The sequence below is a fragment of the Manis javanica genome, chromosome 1 (genome assembly GCF_040802235.1).
Source record: "Manis javanica isolate MJ-LG chromosome 1, MJ_LKY, whole genome shotgun sequence".
In the NCBI taxonomy this organism is placed as follows: Eukaryota; Metazoa; Chordata; class Mammalia; order Pholidota; family Manidae; genus Manis; species Manis javanica.
This window is the reverse complement of record NC_133156.1, coordinates 188,260,771-188,278,188: the sequence shown is the minus strand read 5'-3', so window position 1 is coordinate 188,278,188 and position 17,418 is coordinate 188,260,771. Positions and strand designations below refer to the sequence as shown.

General features: G+C 49.0%; 2 long non-coding RNA genes across 4 annotated transcripts; both read left to right on the top strand.

The window, feature by feature from the left end:
• Positions 1 to 2,940: 2,940 nt before the first annotated feature.
• On the top strand, positions 2,941 to 6,288 carry LOC140849844 (uncharacterized). The gene is made up of 2 exons (XR_012132094.1): positions 2,941 to 3,031; positions 3,784 to 6,288. It is a non-coding gene; the product is annotated as an uncharacterized lncRNA (long non-coding RNA).
• Positions 6,289 to 7,354: 1,066 nt separating this feature from the next.
• Positions 7,355 to 15,531, top strand: LOC108390612 (uncharacterized). Of its 3 annotated transcripts, none has more exons than XR_012120968.1 (5): positions 7,355 to 7,560; positions 7,937 to 8,043; positions 8,519 to 8,749; positions 12,640 to 12,695; positions 13,814 to 15,531. It is a non-coding gene; the product is annotated as an uncharacterized lncRNA (long non-coding RNA). The 3 variants fall into 3 exon arrangements; XR_001851554.3 differs by having other exon boundaries at positions 8,468 to 8,749; XR_001851555.3 differs by lacking the exon at positions 7,937 to 8,043 and having other exon boundaries at positions 8,468 to 8,749.
• The last annotated feature ends 1,887 nt before the right edge of the window (positions 15,532 to 17,418 follow it).

Genomic DNA, 17,418 nt, shown 5'->3' with positions numbered 1-17,418 from the left:
TAGAGAGGAAAGGCTGAGGAAAGAGAAATGGGTAATGCAGGAGAAAAATAAGAAGGAAGACAGAGAATTTTAGAAGACAGAGAACAAGAAGCAGAGGGAGGAGATGGCCAGGATATTCCTGGCCAGGGTGAAGGAGGGCCCTAGGCCACTTCGAGGAACAGGACCCTGCCAATCCTGACTAGGACGAGATCAATGCGCCCTGTGTAAGAGATATGGACATTGGAAGAGAGAGTGCCCCCAAAGGAGGGAACAAGGAAGAGGGAACCCTATTAAGACCCTGCACCTAAGAGAGGAGGGTTGACGGGGACGGGGCTCGGCACCCCTCCCCGAGTCCTGGGTAACCCTGTGCATGGAGGGGACTCCCATTGGGTTCATGGTAGATACTGGGGCACAATATTCAGTTCTTAACCAGGCCCATGGTCCCCTGAACCCAGGACGCACAAGTATAGTCCAGGGAGCGACAGGGTCCAAGAAATGTGCCTGGACCACTAGCAGAAAAGTGGACCTAGGAAGGCATCAGGTCTCTCACTCATTTCTGGTCATACCTGAGAGCCCTGCACCGTTGTTCGGTAGAGACTTACTACCCAAGGTTGGGATGCGCACTCATTTTGAACCCGAAGGGATAAAAATCATGGACAAAGAAGGGCAGCCCCTACAACTGGTGCATGTGTTAACTCTGTCCCTGGCCAAAGAACATCGTCTGCTTCAGGCGGATCAAGAAAGGGGGGGCTGGGGAGAAATGGACTCTTGGTTACAGAGGTTCCCTTCCGCATGGGCCGAGACCGGAGGAATTGGTCTCGCTAAACACCTATCCCCAGTCATTGTTCAACTCAAAGCCGCGGCTCTACCCATCCAGGTCCGGCAATATCCAATGCCGGAAGAGGCTAGGAAAGGGATAGCACCCCATATCCATAGACTGTTGGAGACAGGAATCCTTAAAACCTGCCAATCTGCATGGAATACGCCCCTGCTTCCAGTGAGGAAGCCTGGCAGTAGAGATTACAGACCAGTGCAGGACTTGCGGAAAGTCAATGAGAGGGTAGAAGACATCCATCCTACAGTGCCCAACCCTTACACCCTACTCAGCCACCTGCCACCCACGCATGTGTGGTATACTACTCTGGACCTGAAAGACGCCTTCTTTAGTATCCCACTCTCTGAAGTTAGTCAGCCTTTGTTTGCCTTTGAGTGGCAAGAGCCGGGGGGGTGGGGGGGAAGAAAAGGGCAGCTTACCTGGACTAGACTACCACAGGGCTTCAAGAACTCTCCCACTTTATTCAATGAAGCCTTAAGCCAGGACCTGGAGCCCTTTCGCAGGAGCCACCTCCGTGTGACACTGCTGCAGTATGTAGATGACCTGTTGCTGGCCACGGAAACCCATGAAGAGTGCGAAGAAGCCACGGGGAACTTGCTGGCTGAACTGGGCGAACTGGGATATTGAGCCAGCACCAAGAAAGCCCACATCTGTCAGAGCTCAGTAGTCTACTTGGGGTACAAAATATCTAATGGGGCCAGGTGGCTAACGCAGGCTATGAAACAAACTATCCTGACTATCCCCGTCCCTTCCTCACCCCGGGGAGTGAGAGAATTTCTTGGCTCAGCCGGGTTTTGCAGGCTCTGGATTCCAGGGTACGCAGAAATAGCCCGACCGCTATATGAAGCAACCAAAGAAGGGCCGGGCTGGCAATGGACTCAGGAACAACAAGAGGCTTTTGACAGACTAAAAGAAGCTCTCCTCCGGGCCCCCGCCCTATCTCTGCCAGACCCAGAAAAACCCTTTATCCTGTTTATAGATGAAAAGAAGGGAGTGGCTAAAGGAGTCCTGGCTCAGCAGCTGGGCCCATGGAAAAGACCTGTGGCCTATTTGTCCAAGCGGCTAGACCCAGTAGCCTCCGGGTGGCCACCTTGTCTGCGTATCCTAGCAGCTATCGCTCTACTGGTAAAGGAAGCAGACAAGCTGACTTTTGGCCAGAACCTGAGAGTAACAGCCCCACATACTGTAGAGGGGATCCTCAAGCATCCTCCAGGAAAATGGATGACGAATGCAAGACTCATCCACTACCAAGGGCTCCTACTAGATTCTCCACGAATCGCCTTCTCTGACCCGGTAACCCTAAATCCTGCCACCCTTCTGCTGGACCCAGATCTGACGACCCCCATCCATGACTGTAGAGACATCCTTTCCGAAATTATCCAGGTGCGAGCAGACCTGAAAGACACACCGTTACCAAACTGTGAGCTAAATTGGTATACAGATGGGAGCAGCTTTGTGCAGGAGGGGGTCAGGAGAGCAGGGGCAGCAGTAGTAACCCATGAAGGGGAAGTTGTCTGGAGCACAGCTCTGCCCCCTGGCACCTCAGCACAGAAGGCGGAACTTATTGCTCTCGCTGAGGCCCTGGAAAGAGCAGAAGGCAAGCGGGCCAACATTTACACAGATAGCAGATATGCCTTTGGCACTGTCCATGTCCACGGTGCCATCTACAGAGAAAGAGGATTCTGTTCCGCGGAAGGGAAGGGATTGAGGAATCTGCAAGAAGTCCAAAGACTACTAGCTGCTGTCGAAAAACCCAAAGCGGTAGCAGTTATACATGTACCGGGCCACCAATCAAAGAAGACACCTGAGGCCATCGGCAACAGCCATGCTGATGCGGAAGCTAAGAGGGCAGCCCTCTTGGACTCCCTTGTACTTGCAGCCCTCGAAATACCCATACCTGAACTGCCCGCCTTGCCACCCAAACCTGAGTATTCCCCCCAGGATCTTGAGTGGATTAAGAAACAAGTCTCGGGGAAAGTGTTTGAGGAGGGAAATTGGAGTAGGGACCAAGAAGGTAGGTTAATCCTGCCAGAAGCATTGGGGCAGTACATGCTTGCTAATCTGCATAAGTCCACCCATCTAGGCTGGAAAAAGCTGCTCAGCCTTTTCCAGTCCACGCAGTTGGTGTTTCCCCACCAGAATGAGGCAGCTCGTCAGATCACAAAAGAATGCAGTAGCTGTGCAATGCTAAGACCAGCCCCAAGAGGGCTGCACCCGGTAGGTACCCGGGAAAGGGGGAGGGCTCCAGGGAGGAAGTGGGAAATAGACTTCACCGAAATAAAACCAGGGAAGTATGGATACAAGTATTTTCTGGTTATGGTAGATACTTTCTCTGGGTGGGTGGAGGCCTTTCCAACCAAGCATGAGACTAGCCAGGTAGTAGCAAAAAGATTAATTGAGGAAATCATCCCCAGATATGGGGTCCCTGAAGCAATAGGTTCCGATAACAGCCCAGCTTGCGTTAGCAAAGTCCTGCAAGGACTAGCCCTAGCTTTGGGAGTAGATTGGAAGTTACATTGTGCTTATAACCCACAAAGCTCTGGGCAGGTAGAAAGAATGAATCGGACCCTGAAGGAGACCCTTTCTAAATTGGTATTGGAGACTGGCGGGGACTGGGTGACCCTCCTTCCCTTAGCCATCTTCCGCACTCGAAACTCCCCCTATGTACATAGTTTAACTCCATTTGAGATAATGTACGAGGCCCCTCCACCCATAACCCGGCGAGTGCAGCTTCCCGGTGCAGAGGACCCATCCCCTGACTATCTGAATGTGTTGCAAGCTCTTGCTAAAGTGCAGCAGGAAATCTGGCCCCTGATCAGAGCATATTATGAGGGTGGGAAAATTCCGAGCCCGGAACATGGCATAGTCCCAGGGACATGGTATGGTTCAAAAGACACCAAGTGAGGACTCTCGAGCCCAGGTGGAAAGGATCTTACATTGTATTGTTTACCACCCCCACTGCTCTCAAGGTTGATGGTATCACTCCATGGGTGCACCACACCCACGTTCGGATCCTACCTTGTAACGATCCAAGGAACCGAAAAGAAGAGTGGAAGGTGCAGCAGCATCCTGGCAATCCCCTAAAACTACACTTAAGCCGAAGATGAAAGAGATCCTGCTAATAAGCTCCTTAGTATGGATCTTCACGGGAGCCACATCTGTGGGGATCAGAGGCACCAACCCCTATCAACCAAGGAACCTGACCTGGATGCTGACTGATAGCGACAATGGGGAAGTCATCAACTCCACACAACACAGTGCGCCAATCGGAACCTGGTGGCCTGACCTGTATTTCTGCTTTCGGCAGATCAACCCCGTTTACCGATCCATCCCTCCAAATTTGGCTCGCTCCCATGGGTTTTATGCTTGCCCAGGAACAGGTAAAGGAAGGCACTGTGGGGGGGGGCATGACTTCTTTTGTGCCAGCTGGGACTGTGTAACCTCGAACGATGGGAATTGGAGATGGACAGTTACAAAAATCGATTCTGTCAAATTTACTTATGTCAACAAGGGCATCCCTCGTCACCAGCCTATGACCCTTTACAAAACCAAGGCTTGTGACAAAACGGACCAGGATTGGGTAAGAGTTCAATTCACCAAGACGGGCAAAAACACTGAGGTATTGCGCTGGATAAATGGACTAGCATGGGGAATGGTGTATTATAAATATGGGGGGCATGCCGGCTCAACCCTCATCATTAAATTAACCGTGTCAACTCCCACGGCCGCCGTAGGTCCCAACCCGGTTATAAATCCCCAGAAACCTTCAATCCAGGACAAGGGCCTGAGCAAAAAGGATGAGAAAATGCCGACCAGACGCTTGCTCCAGAGCCCACGAGAGGACCGGGTCCATCGACCTCTGGGTTATGGGCCCAGCACACTCCCTCCAGGTTAGATAATCCCATGTGGAAATGGTGCAGGCAGTAGTAGAGACTCTTAACCACACCACTTCCTCCCTCACCGATCCCTGTTGGCTATGCTACCCAGGTTCACCCCCCTTCTATGAGGCAATCGAGATAAATAGCTCCTACACTATCAACAACTCCCATCTCACTTACTGGGATGGGAGACCGTGGGGACTTATAATCGCTCAAGTCTCAGTTGTTGGTACGTGTGTAGGCACAGTCCCAACGACCCAGAGCCAGTTATGCTCCTCCTATAATAACACTACGTGGGAGCAGGGAAAGTGGATTATACCCTCCTCGGGCTGGTGGCTCTGCTCAAAGACAGGCCTCACTCCGGCCCTATCCACCTCTGTGTTCAATGCTAACAGTGAGTTTTGTGTGCTGGTGGCCATTCTAACTCGCCTAATGTATCATTCTCATGAATCTCTCCTTTCTTATTGGGAAGAAAGGCTGAGCCCCCACGGGAGCAAGAGGGAGGTTGTTACCACCCTGACCATTGGGACCCTCTTCTCCCTAGGGATAGCAGGGGCAGGCACTGGGGTCACAGCCCTTGTGATGCGGGAAAAAGGGCTCACAGCCCTGAGACTGGCAGTCGACAGGGACCTAGAACAGCTCGGACAGTCAATATCAGACCTGGAGCAATCCCTCACCTCCTTGTCAGAGGTGGTCCTACAGAACCGAAGAGGCCTGGACCTCTTGTTCTTAAAAGAAGGTGGGCTATGCGCAGCCCTAAAAGAAGAATGCTGTTTCTATGTAGATAAATAAGACAGGTGCAGTCAGAGATTCCTTAGCCAAACTAAAAAAAGATCTTGACAGGCGGCGTAAAGAATATGAAAGCAGCAGCAGCGAAGGCTGGTTTGAGTCTTGGTTCAAGCACAAGCCATGGTTTGCTACCCTCCTCTCGGCCGTTGCAGGGCCACTGGTCATTCTGCTGTTTTTGCTTACCATGGGCCCGTGTATAATAAACAGGCTGCTTAAGTTTGTGCAGGAGAGGTTTAACACCGTCCAACTCCTGGACCTTCGCCAAAAATATCAGGCCCTAGACACCGCTGCAGAAGATTCCTTAGTCTGATCAAGAAAAGGGGGGAAATGTAACGGAGTGCAGAGAGCATCAAGTCAGGAAAAAGAACTAATGACACTTAACCTGACTGCCTAGAGCGAGAGCCACCCAGTCTTTTCTTGTGTAAAGTACCCGAGGCTTCTGAGAAATGCGCCTACCCTAAGTTAGATAACTAGAAGTGGGCAACAGCCAGGGAACGCCTGGGGATGTAACCCGTGATAAGTCACATAGACATGCTTGGGTAAGCAAGAGATAACAATTGAAGCGGGCAGGCAACTGGCGCGTTCCCTAAAAAGGTTACAATGTTTCCCATTGGTTACAATATAGAGTGTGTTTTAAACCTATTAGTTGTAGAACTGCGCGGGCTTTGATGTAACTGCTGTGAAGATCCTATATAATCAATACCCAAAGTAGCTTCGGGGTTGGCAGCTCGGACTCGGCCTGCGTGTCAGGGGAGGTGCTGTCAACCCCAGCTTGCTGGCTGAATAAAGACTTTGCTTGGATTTTCATCTCCGTGTCCGTGTGTCTTGTTCTCTGGGAAACCCCGGAGTCCTAGACCCTAACAAGACATCACCATACTGCTCTCGAATCACCTCATCTTTGCCTCAGACCCCAAACATAAAGCCAGACCCTGTTCCTGTCCCTCTGGCCACCTCGTCCTCACAGTGCAACCTTCTTTCAGCCCTGCCAGTGTCCCTTAACCCCCTGGCAGAGTTTCACTTCTGTCCTTCATCATGTTTTCTTTCTCCCTTCTCTTTCTCTTCTTCCCTTTTCTTCTCCACTTTAGTCCCCAATTACAGTCATTTTGTGCCAGCCTCATGATTTTTGCATATCCTAAAGGAACTTAATTTTTTGGCCATTGACCAGTGTTTGTTTTTATCCTGACTCCCTTTCAAAAACCTAAATAAAATTACTTTTAAAAGAAGCTTTACATCCATGGGGAAGCCAGTAGCTCTTGTTATAAATAGGACAAAATGATAAAACAGTAAAATACGTACAAGGTAAAAAGGACAATGGCATGAAATTCTAGCTGGGTACTGCTGGTGAAGGAAGGCTCTGAGTCAGAGGCCTGCCTGCCCTTGGTTAAGAGAGGAGATAGGAAATGTTACAAGAGTTGTTGAGGACAGACTAGCCCCAAACCAACTTTCCCCTTGTCAGAGAGACAAAGGGGTAGCCTTGCCACTGTGCTATTACTCAGCACTGTGTAGCCCAGGGAATCGTGGCAGGAAGACTGCTCCAGCTGTGCTCTGGACCCTACCCTTTGTCCTCTCTCTCTCACTTCTTCCTCGTGGTCCTGTTCATTCCGCATTTCCCCCCATCTCCTTCCTTCTCCCCTCTCTTTTTAGTGGGGTAAGCAGATACTTCTGCTCTCTTCAAAACTAAGCACCCATGAGAAAAAAGACAGAGAAAAGAATTCAACCCTAGGAAAGATGAGTGTAGGAGGCTCCTAGCCAATCTGTCTCCCCGCCCCTTGTAAGCCTTGCTGTGAAGGTTGGCCCTCGGCCTCTCCTCCCAGCTGGCCTCCTGCTCTCAGAAGCAGGGAGGACTTCCCCTGTCACATGGATTTAGGGCAGTGTCAAGAGTAACGCCTGTCAGTGAGTGGGGATGCAGGGCTGAGGTCAGCCACCGCGCAAGCGCTGGACACACTCTCCCCCCAGGCAAACCCAGAGAAGAGCAGCTCTGGTTGGGTTCATCTGGACACAGGCACAGATCCATCCAGAAGCAACTCACTACCCCCGCAGCGGGACGGCTGGGCCTAGTGGACGAGGAAGGACATAGGGGTAAGGTAAAACCAGGACTCGGTAAAAATATGAAACAATGAACTTATTTTACTCAAATGATGTGACAGAACCAGGCAGATAGATACAACTGGTTTAAAAGATAAGTCCAAACAGCACAAATTTACAAACAGTAAAGGAATGTTGAGATGAATTGCAAATGAAGACAGAAGTAGTGTTTCTCCTGCCAGTGGGGTCGGGGTGGGAAGATGTCAGATCTCTACCAGATAGGACATAATTTATGTATCTATCGATAATCTACAATTTACAGAATTGCAAAATAGCTTAAAGACAATAAACAGGACTTGAATGTCATAGCCCTGGCAGGTGTCCTGTAGATGAGTCTTCCACTGAAACCCAAAATTGTTTATGTATAAAGGTCTTAACCCAGGGGAGACTCCACTCATTTACTGTCGCTTCCTGAACACCAGCTCCTTTGTGTGTACACCACGTCCACCACGTCCCCACCGACCCTCCACCTGGCAGGTGAGGCTGGAAGCAGGTGCTCATTTGAGAAGAGGGGAACTTGGGCTCCCCATGTGACTTGTCACTAACAGCAGAAACAGCATCCTCACCCTCTAGGTCTCTTCGTTAAAAGGAGGGCTAACAGCTAAGGGTACTCTCTCAAGTTCTTCCAGCTCTGAAGTTCTAGAATCCTAGAGTAAACAGCTGATGTTCATAAACCAACCCAAGGGTTTACAGCAAGTACATGAGTGGCAACCCACTGGGTGGCTCCTGGCCCTACCAGGTCTGACACTGCACTGGGGTAAATACCATGTAAGATAATATATTTAGGGTTATTCCTTTGCCTGTTGGCTATTGTTATCCAAGCCCCACCCACTCCACTCTAACAGCTTAGGCCCCTGATCAATACTTTTGATTAATTGATTGAGAAGATCTCCCTTTTCAGGTGGTTTTCTGAGAGTAAGAACTCCTTGTGCGATCTCTCTGCCTGCTTCAGCTTCGGTGTTTTCCTCCTGCTGAGGGCCAAACGACTCTAAACGTGGTGTGAACTGGGAGACATCCAGAGAAGGCTCGGGGAGGCTGCGAGGCCAGCGGGAACTGCACAACTGCGCGAGCCACGCGCCACCCCAGGGATGGCCAGGGCCTGTGCCACTTAGGGGGCGCATCCAGCAGGGCCCAACAGGGCTCTTCATTACGTCCCCACAGCGCCAGACCGGCAGAAAAACGGGTGAGTCACCCTGGGGAGGGGCTGGAGGCCCAAAGCCCAAAAGGCCGAAATTAACAAGACGACGCTCCTGCAGGCCTGAGCTGGGAGTGTAGGGCCTGGCGGAAGCGCCCCCAAAACAAAGTTTGTACTGGTTCTTCCCAGCCTGGGAGTGTCCTGGCCTGAGGGGACGGAGTAGGTGGAGCCAAACAGGAGCAGGAGAAAAAGAACCTAGTTTCCAGTGGCTTCAGTGCTCAATCCTCCCTGAGACTGCCAGGGAAGATGCCAATGAAAGACCAGCTGTGTGGCCAGAGTGTTTTCCTGGGACGTCTGCCCGGGGAACTGGATAGGAACCCAGAAGCCAGGGAGCCAGCCCCATACTATAGTAACACCTTTTGCTCGCTACTGACCCCTCCTGGGGTAATGGACACAGCTAGTGGGGGGCTGAGAGAAAAACACTTGACCTGGACAAGACTATTGGGTTCTTAAATCCAACGCCCGTTGGAGGATGTATCCTGCCTTAAACTCAGGCCACAGATTCAGAGGCTCAAACCTGGGCAATTCTCTTTCCCCAAGGGAAACCTTTCACACCAAACTTCTCTTTTGCCTGAACCTCCCTAACATTTTGTCCTGGGGAAAGGGAGCAAGGCATTGAGGCCCCTTAGGAGAATGAAATGAATGTGTTAGCAATGTCATCCTAGCAGCACAGCAAAGGGTGGATCTGCAGGCAAGGCTAGGGTCGGCCCGGGGCCCTTAACAGTTAGTTTATTGATGCCCTACTAGGTGCTGACTCCTGCTGGGGGCTGCAGCACTATGGCCATTGAAAGACCTGGTGCTGGAGGACAAGGACAGCGGGTGGAGAGAAGATGAGGCCTCCTGGTGGGTAGGGTGGGGTATATGCCGTAGATGGAGAGGGCACTCGGGCCACCCTCCTCGCCCTTCACACCCTGCGGTCCCCTGGCGGGTTGACTTTGCTGACAAAGTAAGTGTGCACATTCTTCTAACAAAATGGGATTACTAGAAAAGAGAATGAATTTTGATTTGAATATATTGAGAGATGGGTTAATCGTAGTGGCTGAGAAGGAAGACTTTGGCACAGTCTATTCAAAGGCCAGCTTGGACATAGGATACCTTGTGGCCTAACATAAGATGTTTTGCCTCTCAGCCTCAGTTTCTTTATCTGTCAAGAGAAAATACACAATTTCCTCATGAATTTGTTCCTTGTTTTTAATGATTAAATAATTGAAATTACTTCAGGCCTAGCAGTTTAGGAAATAAAAGCTTGGGAATACAAAAAAGATGAGTAATAGGCAATAAAAATTACTGCATTGTTTCTATGAGCCAGACACTGTACTAAGCATTCTACATAATCCCATGTAATCTTTCCAACTGCCCCATAAGGCAAATACATTATGATTTCTGGATTATAGTTGAGGAAATTAAAGCACAGAGAGCTTAAGATACCTGACCAAAATCACACAGCTGACAAGTGGTAGAGCCAGGATTCAAAGTTAGATCTGTCTGACTGCAAAACCATGGACCTTTACAATCACACTGATGGCTTTACAGCACATACAGGTCAAAGCATAGAAGGTCTTGGCCTGAGCTATAGATTAAGGAGTTGACAGGATATGGTAATAGTTGAAACCATGATTATAGATGGAATCATCTAAAAGAAGGGTACCCAGTTGGAAGGAGAGAAGGAAACACCAACATTTACAGCACAGAGAGCAAGAGAAGCCCTAAACAGAGAGAGAATAGGAACAGCCAAAGGAGTAGGAGAAGGTGAGGTCAAGGGGCAGGGCAGGCCTGGGGGGTCAACAGGAGCACACTGAGCAGCTATGGCTTGAGAAGAGTCCAGAAATGTGTCCTTGGAGAGCTTGGCAAGAGCACTGCCGGGACAGAAGCCAGGTTGAAGGGGGAGTGAGGAACACACAGCAAAGGAGACTTGTACCATCATGAGGGAGGGAGCGTGCGCCACAGCTGGAGGCAGGTGCCAAGGAGAGGAGGGGTGGCCTCTGGGTTTCTGATGAGTGCACTGGCTGGAGAATGTCTTCCTCGGCAGCAGGACGGGAAGTTCTGAGCAAGAATCCAGGAAGATGAAGGGCAGTTATGGCCCAAAGCTTGTCCTTTCTCTGTGAAATTGGAAGTCAGCTGCAGAGGGAATGCAGCAGGAGCTGGCTAGGCAGTTTGAGAGGTATGGTGAAGTTCTGAAACGAGTTAATCTGCTGCCACCACCATCACTGGCCATTTTCATCCAGCCTGTCAGGTTGGTGTCTTTGGTGGGAGAGAAATGAACAGGGATCTTTGGACCTGCCCGCAGAGACCTCCCTGCACAATCTGCCTTTCCTGCTGGGAGAGTGGGAGCAGGAGAGCTGGGTCGGGAGGTCCTTTTATTCTTGAGGGTGGCAGCAGGTGGTGTGGATTTCCTCTTGATTATTTTGCGTTTCCAGAGCCTGAAAGATCCTGAGGATTCTAGATCCACTCTCACCTTCATGAATAGGACTTCTTTCAGTGACTAGCGTGGGCCTGGCCTGGCCTGGCTCATTGGTTTTGAGAGTTCATCAGTGTGCGGACATTCCCAAGGGCCTATTGCTGGTTGCGCCAGAACAAGCAGAGGAGGGACTCGCCTGCAGGAAGTCACAGTGTAGCCGAGTCTCGGGTTAAGAACACCTGCGACAAGTAGCTAGTGGTGAGACAGCAATGATCTGTGCAGCTGATGGCTCGTCTTCCCAGTACCACCTGCCTCCAAATTCCCTTAAGACTGCACAGGCACCTCACCACCCCTTGCTGGGGTGGCGCCACCAGCAGGAGAGGAAGTGTGCTTCTCAGGGGTACAGGGTTGTAGAGGGAGAACCGGGGAGCTAAAAGGCGGTGACCTCCCTTCCAACGACACAACTGAGAGAAGAATTTAGACGGAGGCACTTCTCCAGGAGAGCTCGCACCATGGAAGCTATGTTACAATGTAAACTAGGTGCGCGTAGACAGGGAGGGACTGGCTAAGTCTGTTTAAAATTCCTCCCTGCTCCATTGTCTCCGTATGGTCCATCAGGTATTTTGTTTACAAAACATTTATCTTTCAATATTCCTGTGAGTTACTTCCCTTTCCGTTTTCAGTCTGTGACCCCTGACTCATCTCCTTGGTTCAGGATGACCTAGACCTCACTGTCCCTGACTTGGGAACCCATGTCTTTGACTTCCCTGTATGTACAAAGTTGAATTAAACTTTGGGGTTTGTTTCTCCTGTTAATCTGTCTGATGTCGATGTGATTCTTAGACCAGCTAGAAGAATCTCGAGGGGTAGAGGAAATTTCTTCCTCCCCAAAGCACTTTGATGTATTGACTATTTTAAGCTGAAGGAGTTTGAGAAAACTGCAGAAGCAGGAAGATCACTCTGAAACTCCCCCTTCTTCCCTGAAACAAGTAATCAAACCTTCATGTGAGAGGTGGTCTCCTTATATCCGGAGGAAAGGAGCACCCTTATCTCTGAAGAAAGGGACACCAAGAAGAACCCTACAACCCAGCCTAAGCTTCGCCAGGTCACTGTAACTGCCTCCTACCCCTTAGCCTATCCTAGCCTCCACGACTGCCCACTCTTCAGCAAACCTAGCTATGCCGGGGTTCTTGTTTGCAGAGTTGAGGAAGGGACTTCGAACACTCAGGGTAGGAGAGCAAGGCAGAGGTTTTTATTTAGAGAGAAAGCGAAAGGACAGAGCTCCTGGCTCAGGCCTGGAGGGGACAAGAGAGTCCCCGGGTGGTGGGTCATCTAGGGCTTTTATAGGCAGTTGAGAGGCAAAGGGCTAGGGATGTACACCTGCTAAGCGGTCCCAAAATGTTTATCTTTGAAGAGATATTTTCTTATTAGTAGTCCTGGTTATTTATGACAAATATACTGTTCTGATTTTCTCCTACAGTAGCAGCTTCCTGGTCTGAGAGCATATCACTCAAGACTACCTGCTTTGCTCTTAAGGTGAGCTGAGTTAGTATCTGTTCCTTAAAGAGTGTGTTAAGAAAGTTACTTTTTAACAAATTGGGTTTTAAAAATGCAATCTTATTTTCAAGATGGAATCCTTCCTGTTTGTTTTGGGCTTGCTTGTTAAATTGCCCAGGTGGCAAATCACTTGACTAGGGCTGGAGGAAGAAAAGCAGCACCTGGATAAAGTCAGAAAAATAAGATGGGCTCCCCAACAGGCCAAAGCAAATCCCACAATGGATTATCTTTTGATTTTTCAGGGGGCCCTCACCCTACTCTAAGCCCATGGTCTCCGTCTCACTAATATAAAATACTCAGGTCTGCCTCTTTGGATCTTCACTTCCTAATGAAGGCTCCCATGCTGTAAAACTTACATTAAATAAATCTGTGTACTTTTCTCCTGTTAATCTGCCTTGTCAGTTCATTTTCAGACCTGTCCAAAGACCCTGAAGGGGCTAAGGAAAATGCTTTCCTCCCCTACAGTTAGATGAGCCCCTTTTCCCAACACATCCCCCCTCCCTTTTCCTTTTGGCTAGTGCAGGCCAGGTGCCCACCCTGTGCTGTTAAGGGAGCCCTAGAACAAAATATCCAGAACTTACCCAGGGAGGCCTGAAGTGATTCAGGAGGGCAGCCTTGAAGGGTGGAGGAGAGAGAGCAGCCCAGGTGAGGAGGACAAGAAAGAAGGCTCTAGACAGACATGAGTGGGTACCATGGCCAGACAGGCAGCAGGGTGGGTCTGGAGTGGGGCGGAGGTTGGGGGCCAGCCTGGCAGAGTGCCTGAGTGAGCCTGCTCTCCAGGGGTCCCGGGAGGGGAGCTGGGCTTCTGTTGATGGAGGCGGGGCCTGTGGCAGCCTGGCCTCCAACTCAGCAGGAGGCCGGCAGCTGGCTGTCTGGCGCTGTCCTGTGGCATACTCCCTCTCTGCACAGTAATCCTTCCCACTTTTTAAAGCAGAGCTGGGACAGCACACTCAGATTACACCCTGACTAACCAATGATCCATCCTATGGCTGGCTCAATTTCATATTTGTATTTTGCCCACATCCCCTCCAACCATTCTATTTACTTCTAACCCTCCGTTTTTCTTACTTCCTGTTTTTAAAATGTCTGAAAACTAGCTCACTGCTGAGATCCTTGTTCTGGGAGGAAGAGCAGAAGCTGAAGGACCCTAAATTTGTATCAGACATACCAACCAGGAGCTTCTGAATTTCAAACCAGACAAGAGCAAGGTTCTGGATGTTCTCATGGCAACCCTGATTGGCATCCCAGAAGAAGCCTTCTGGATCTCCAACTGGATACTCAGTGGCTTCCACTGGGCAATGTTTGCATCAAAGGCCTGTTCGCCTGCCACTTGAGAGATGCGCTGGGGCCTGAGAGAGAGCCCTCCTCCCCCTCCCTGCCCCACCCAACCTCTGACTCCTCCCGACCATGCTCCTTCCTGCGACACCAAGGTGGGGCCCAGCTGCCCTCCCCACTGAGCCTTAAGTGACTCAGTGGAAGTCAGTAGCCACTTCCCCCCACACCCACACTTACATTCCAGTGGCCAGCTCACTCACTTTTTGGCACTGGACCCCACACCCACCAGGCCTCTGCTTAGAGTAAATAATCATCTCTTTTATAGGACGATTTACGACCAGGGCCGGCCCCATATTAGAAGGGGTCACGTGTAGCTTAGCCTCTAAGTGCATGTCTTTTATTTCTACAGCTTAATAGCTGATCTCTGTGAATCTTCCTTTTGACCTCTCGCTGACCTGGAACATTTTGTTTAAGGGAACTAGAGACTTATTGTTCAGGGTCATACCTAGCAGAGTGCTGGCTCAACATGTGTTTGATGGAAAGGTTTTTTTTAAAAAGAGAGATTAGTAAATGGAAAGTAATTTAGGGGGTCCTTAGGCTTCCTTTATCCCTAACAGATCTTACCACCTCCACAAGGGCTTGTTGGGGCCAAGTTAAAAGAGGAGTTGGTGATAACTGGGCTGAGGCTCCTGCTCAGCCACACTGAGGTCTCTAGGGCATCAGGACCCACCGAATCCCCTGTCCCTCACCTATATCCTGGGGAGGATCATATTCTATCTATTCTAGGATGCACAGTTTTCACCTGCTAAAATATCTCTGAAACTGCGGTATGTCTTCCAGGCAATGCAGGAATAGGGGATTGGGTGCTGTTTACTCTTGCGCCCCTCCCTCCAGGAGGAGCCTCCATCCCATCTGCTGAACTCAGGGGTGGCCATGTGACTTGCTCTGGCCAATGGACTATGTAGGGAAGTGACATGTATCACTTTCAGACTGAAGCTTTAAAAGGCAGCCACAGCTCACCTTCAACAGGCAGTAGTTCCAGATGGAGGCTACCCCATGGACGTGGGTCCTACAGTGAAGAAGATGAGGAACTAAGTCATAGCCAACAGGCATTGAAGAGGAGAGAAACAAACCTTTCTTCTTTAGCCGTTAAACTTTGGGGCCCTATTTTGACAACACAATCTAGCATATCCTGACTGGTACTGCATCTTTCAGTTAACTGACAGATTTTTTTCTTGGCAGTACATAATGGTGCCACTCACTATCAGTGTGATTGTATTGTCAACACAGTGAAACACAGTATACCTCTCACATACTGAATGAGTTGATCCATATAAATCACATAGCACAATGCCTTGCCTACAGTGAGTGTCCAATCCATGTTAGCCATTGTGTATTTGCAGCCCTGTGTACATACCCAGTGTTCGTTACGAGTTTAGGGTAATGACCTGATGACACAGAAAGTTGGCAGCCCTGCCAGATGCCTTGTGGAATGAGAAAGGGTATAAATAAGCTCAAGTAAATAAAAGTGTGGCTCTGACACTTGCTGCTTGAGGTTCTTTGACAGTGTGGGTGTTTCCGGTGGCCTTCCCAACAGCCAGCCATTGAAAAAGCCACTTGTTTTGTCAGGTCACTAAGAAGGCTGATTTTTTTTTTTCTTATTAATAGTTTGTCATCTGGGGTATGAGAATGGGAGAAACTACTAAGTCGTGGATGCCAAGTTTGGGGAACAGAATAAAGAAACTCCATATTCTTTTAGACAGAGCAGAATATAACAATATTGAATTTTTGCAGAATTAGAGCCACAGATCCAGTCAGAAAATAGACATCCAGCTACTTCTTTCCCTTCTGTATTATGCCTCTGTGCTTTGAAACAGTTTTCTCCAGTTTTATAGGCAGTCCCTGCACACCCAAAGGCAGTGAAAGCATTCTGCCTGCTGGGCTTGGCCTCACTACAATTGTGAGGCCCACCAGGCCTGTCTCTGACTTTTCGTAGCTGCTGTCCACCTGCTCCCCTGAAGTTCATGTTACCTGCCTACCTCCTCCTTTCCTTCCTCCACTCAGGAAGATGACAAAAGTCATTTATCCTAAAATATTAGTGGCCTGTGATTTACATCTTCTGGAACATTTGTATTTTAAAAAGGAAACTAGAAAGTGAAAAAGGAAATTATAGGACAGTATGAAAGATTGTGTTAGGGAATCTGTTAACTGCAAGAAACAGATGCTCAAGCTGGCTTAGGTAAAAAAAAAAAAAAGTTTATTATTAAGAAACTGGAATTCACATGAAACTTATTGCAGATAGTACAGTATGGCCTCAAGAGAACTGAAAACTTCTCAAGTAGCTACCCTCCCCAACTCTTTCTTATTCTCTGGGGTTCTGTAGTCTCATTCTTCTGTCTGTGTCCACTTCCATTTTTTCTCTCAGCAGATGGTTTTCTTTACTCCATTATCAACACATGACCTCATCATGGCTACCCTCAAATGGTGGCTTCAGCACCTTATGACTATGTGGCTTTCAATTTCAAGCCCCAACACCAATTAACTAGAGTTTCTCTGACCTAGTTCCTAATTACTGAGAGCGAGGATCTGGCTTCATGCAGCCTATAGATGATTCCATTAGGGTCAGTTCACCACATCAGGTTCAATTAGCTCTGGTGCTGCCACTATATGGTCCGTTAATTTCTCTAAAAAGACAGCATGGTATGTCATACAGAATTTGATTCAGCTGCATGAGGCAGAATACCAGAAATAACAGCAGCTTAAAAAATAGAAATGCATTTCTTTCTCATCTAAAAGGTGAGGAGTCCTGGATTGGGATGGTGGCCTCTTAAACACAATCTTGGTATGTGGCTTCTGTCCTCAAAGTTACCTCATGATATGATATAGCTGCTGAAGCTCCAGTCATCACATCACTTTGGGTTGTAGGCTGGAAAGAGGCATGGAAGAAAAACTAACTCTCCCATTTCCTGCTGAGTCAGCTTCCTTTAAGCAGCCTTATCAACAGTCCCACAGAACACTTCCATTTATATCTTTCTCAGATCCTACTCACATAGTCACACCTAGCTGCAAGAAAGTCTGGGAAATGGGGTTTTTTTTTTAGCAAGACTCATTGCCACCCAGAATATGAGAATCCTGCCACCAAAAAAGAAGAAGGGTATTGCCATACAATGAGTCATAAGAAATACATATTTGGTCATTCATATGACCAAATATATATTTCCCAGGTGTATTTGGTCTTCATGCCCAGTTCCTGAAAACATTGCAGAGTCTTAAAGCTGAAACAGGTGTTTTTTCAGGTGATGAGAGACTTTTGGACCCCTACCCAAGGGCAGGGGCTGGAAGCTGAGTCAGCCAATGGCCAATAATTTAGTCAGTCATGACTATGCAACAAAGCCCTCACAAAACTCATGAGAAGAACTTACACACT